The following is a 4,851-nucleotide window of genomic DNA, read 5'->3' on the forward strand; positions in this document are numbered from 1 at the left end:
CTATGACCACAAAGGAGAGCAATGAAAGAGGAAGCATGATCAACGGGGCGGGGGGTGGGGTGTCGAGATTGGAGAGGCAGGTAAGATTCTCTAAGGCAGTGAGGATGTGCTACCTTGCATCACTCGTTGGCCTTCCTTAATTTACAGAAAAGGCAGCCCTCAAGTGCACCCCGTCCCCATTCCTCACTGGCCAGTAAGGTCACCCCATTCATATGGGGCTTCCCTCTCAGCCCCTCTTGTGATCTTTATGCTATCACGTGTCTCCTGAGTTGCCTGCTTCTATCGTTTTACTGACCCTAACGACAATTACAGAGGTGAAAATGAAAGCAAATTCCTACTTTCCTTTAGTTGAGTTTGTGGATATTTTTAAAGCCCTCATAATCTAAGATCTCCTGGTCTCTAGCCATCTAAGGTTTACATAAGATCTTCCTTGTTCCCCCCCTTATCTGCATCCTTCTGGAAATGTTTATAGAATCCTCAGGGAAGGCAGTGAAATGAAGCTGGAACAGGCCCATCCTTGAGGGAAACAGGACCCATCTGGATGCCGAGGCGCTTTTGCCCCTGCAGCGTTAGTGGTGGTGATGGAGGTGGGGAGCGGGGCGTGAGGAAGACATGAAAAGATGAGTCCATTCCGGTCCTCACAGGCTTCAGCATCCAGTCGCAGGCTGAGCTAAACAAAACTCCTAAGGAAATGTTTCTGCAGTTTATCCAGAGAATGATGCCTGTGTCCCCTCTCTTCCCAGCCAGAAAACCCCATAGGACAATTTTGTGTGCGGGGAGCGCTGTTTCGGTCACAGCCGGCTTCCAAGTGCAGCAAGAGAAAGAGACCCTTGGCCGCAGGTGAGCGGTCCCGCATCCCTCCTCCTGCACACTGGCGCCAGGTGAGCAGGGCCCCTCTCTCCACAGAGGTACCGCCCGAGTCGGCCTCGCCCACGTGCACACAGAGGTGCCCGGAAAAGTCCTGCACCAGCAGAGAGGTAAAGCCCAGGCCCCTTGCCAAACCAGCAGGCCCAGGCAGCTGTGGTCAGGCGTGGCCCCTCCTCTACCCTAATTCAAACAAACCTCCCCTGGAAACCCGGGCAGTTCTGTTTGCAAAGGGCTGGCTGCAGCCTCCGCGGCTGCCCAGGCCTCTCAGAACCGTCAAAAGCCAGGTTGCCGTAGTTTGGAGCACAGCTCTGCTAATAAATCTTCATCCCCAAGCCCTTGACTGCCTCCACTGGGAGCTGAAGCCCAGCCTTTCCGAGCGCCCCCCGGCAGCCCTGCTGCATTGCCAAGCCTTGACTCCAGGGCCCTGGCAGGCGGCCTTTCTGGATTTGCCTTTTTTCTTCACCTTTCTCCCTCCTCCACTCCCTCATCTCACCTCTACTTGAGCATTCACATTTCTATTTCCAGTCAACTGATTTTAGAACCTATGGGAATTCAGAGAAACCTTTAGAGGGTTTTGCAATCCACCGGTGCTCCTCTCCCCTTGAACTTGGACATGCTGAGGAGGTGGGAGAACACTGGTCGCAGAGCTTGGCACCCAGGGTTCTCAGTTCTGCCTCTAGCTCTGTGACCTTGGGAAAGTCATGCACATCTGGCGTTTTCCAGGTGTGATGACCTATATATACTATCAAAAGTAAAATGGATGGCTAGTGGGAAGCTGCTGCATAGCACAGGGAGATCAGCTCGGGGCTTTGTGTCCACCTAGAGGGGTGGGATAGGGAGGGTGGGAGGGAGACGCAAGAGGGAGGAGATATGGGGATATATGTATATGTATAGCTGATGCACTTTGTTATACAGCAGCAACTAACACACCATTGTAAAGCAATTATACTCCAATAAAAATGTTTAAAAAATAAACAATAATAATAAAAAAATAGTGAACATTTGAGTTAAATGAATTTTGAGCCCCAAACTCTACCATCCTAGCCGATGGAGTAGTTCTTCTCGGTTGTCTGAATCTGTGCTGTACAAAGCAGTGAGGATAAAGCTTTGCAGATGCCTCCCCTGTGCAGAGAGGCTGGGAGCGCATCTTCGGGCTTGATCCTACTGTGGAGCTGGCTCAAGTCCAATCCCTCGCAGCAGAATTGCTCTTTGTCCCATAGCCCTTCACTAATAGCTCTTTACATAGAAACTGACATGCTGACTTGTCTATCTCCCACTAACTCTTATGGGAAGGATACATGCATGCATTTATTCATATAATCAATGTGTTTTATATTAAATGCCCCCTATGCACCTTGCTAGGTGCCAGGAGACAATGATATGCATAACAGATGTGGTCCTTGCCTTCAGGGAGCTTACAATCTAGAGAGAGAGACATAGGTAAAGCCAATAAGCACACAAATCTGTCATGACAATCACGGCGGGAGCTATAAATTGAAGTTTAGAGAGCTGTGAGTGTGTGAGAGGCTCCGAGAAGCTGCCCCTGAGCATCGCGACTGATGGGAACTGAAATCCCAGGGTGAGTCGGAGGAGTAAAGAAGAGCAGAGGCTGGGCTTCCCTGCTGGCGCAGTGGTTGAGAGTCCGCCTGCCGATGCAGGGGACACGGGTTTGTGCCCCAGTCCGGGAAGATCCTACATGCCGCAGAGCGGCTGGGCCCGTGAGCCATGGCCGCTGAGCCTGTGCGTCCGGAGCCTGTGCTCCGCAACGGGAGAGGCCACAACAGTGAGAGGTCCGTGTACCGCAAAAAAAAAAAAAAAAAAAAAAAAAAGGGCAGAGGGAAGAGCGTGTCGAGCAGAAGGGCCAGCAGGTGCAAAGATTCAGAGGCAGAGGGAAATCTGGCGGCAGCAAAAATGAGGGACAAGGGGAAGCATCTCACTCACCTTTGCATCAGGACCCCCAACTCATACCTGACTCTTACTGTGCAAGCTCAAAAAATGTTTGTTGAATGCATGAATGAGTGAATGACTTGTATAAACTCCCCTTTCTGACAGACGTCAAGCTGCCTATTTTGTACAGACTAAAAGATAAATGCATCAGTTCTTCCTTATTGCTATTGTGCTTCACCATAATGGAAGTAAGTTTCCTAGAGTCTGAACGACAGATTATGCCCACAAGTTCCATGTGGAGATGGGTACTACTTGTTTTAATGTGATAATTTAGGTTAAATATATACAGATTAAAATACTGTTGGAAGGTTGGAGAATCGCCAGATATAACAAATGAAAATATTCCATGAGCCACTGTGGAAAACGGTACGGCAGGTCCTCAAAATGTTAAACACAGAATTACCATGTGATCCAGCAATTCCACATCCAGGAACATAGACTCAAAAGAATTGAAAGCAGGCAATCAAATAGATACTTGCTCACCCACATTCATAGCAGCATTATTCACAGTAGCCAAAAGGTAGAAACAATCCAAATGTCTATCAACAGATGAATGGGAAGACAAAAAGTGGTACGTACATACAATGGAATATTATGCAGCCTTAAAAAGGAATGACATTCGGATACATGTTACAACATAGATGAGCTTTGAAAATATTATGCCAAACACAAAAGGAACACTAATATGAGATACCAAGAGTAGGCAAATTCAAAGAGAAAGTAAATTAGAGGTTATCAAGGGCTGGGGCAGGGGGGTGTTATTATTTAATGGGTACAGAATTTGGCACATTGAATAAGATCTTGAAGTGGAGGGTGGTGGTGACGGTTGCACAGCATGTGCACGAACTTAACCCTACTGAATCGTACTTAGGGTTGAAATAGTCAATTTTATATTATATAAATTTACCACAATTTTTTAAAAGCACTTTTCCTTCAAAGAAAAAAACCCATGTAATACTTGGGACATGCCTAAACTGAAAATGTATTTATTGTTTATCCAAAATTTGAATGTGGTTGGGCATCCTGTATTTTCTCTGGCAACCCTAATTGAGAAGCTTCCTGTTCACCATGGGCTTCCTAGAACATTTCCAAGATTCAGGAACCATCCTTTCAAAAGCAAAAATCAGTGCTTGTGGTCTGATAAGAATGAGAGTACAAGCCAGGTGCAGAAAATCAGGGGGGTGCCTGCCCTAATTATAGACTCAGCCCTAGACACAGGCCATGAAGCGACTCCCTCAGCCCTCGCTCACTCCATCAGTGAAGAGGTGAAGATTAAAATCTTGGTTGGGTTTCCCATCTGTTGTTTAATCACCGTGATCCACAAATGCAGTAAAAGCTGGTTATAAACCCCTTCTTACGATTGACCACGTGGCTAGAATTACAGTGGCAGATGGCGACGCTCACATGATAGCCTTGTCCCCCACCATCAATGCATCTTCACACCAGAGTTGGTAAGAACCCATGGGGTGCCCAGATGCCTAATTGTACAATCATTTGCACCCATGCCTTCTCAATGAAAGAAACAGCTCATCGTGCAGCAAGAAACAACAGGTGTAAAAGGCAAAGGCCACTTTGGAACCATTTGGACCAAAGAACATGGCTCAGCGTAACAAGAGCACCCACAGACTTGGCACGCCTGCGCTCATCTGCCTGCGAGACGGGCCTGAAATCAGACCACAGCGCGGAGTCTACGGCTGCTGTTCCAGGTGGTCCCACCCACTCCTGCTCTCAACTGAGACTAAAGGCAGCTGGGGAGGGCACGGCATGAAGAGATGGGTCGTGTCCAAGTCATTGTTACTAGGTGCTGACGAGTCACCGCGAACGTCTGGAAATGGCGTAGCACGGCGGAAACACACAGGTCACGACGCACTGGTGAATGATTACTAGAGGAGAAATTCATTACAGGCTGCTCTCAGCTCCCATCACATAAGGAAGTGTTACATTAACAAGATGGAAGGTCCCTGCGGTCCCCTCCCCAACACAGCCCCCCACCGCCACCGCCTGCCACCCCACTATTTCAGTTTGTGTTGCATGGAG

Source organism: Orcinus orca, chromosome 7 (assembly GCF_937001465.1).
Source record: "Orcinus orca chromosome 7, mOrcOrc1.1, whole genome shotgun sequence".
NCBI lineage: Eukaryota > Metazoa > Chordata > Mammalia > Artiodactyla > Delphinidae > Orcinus > Orcinus orca.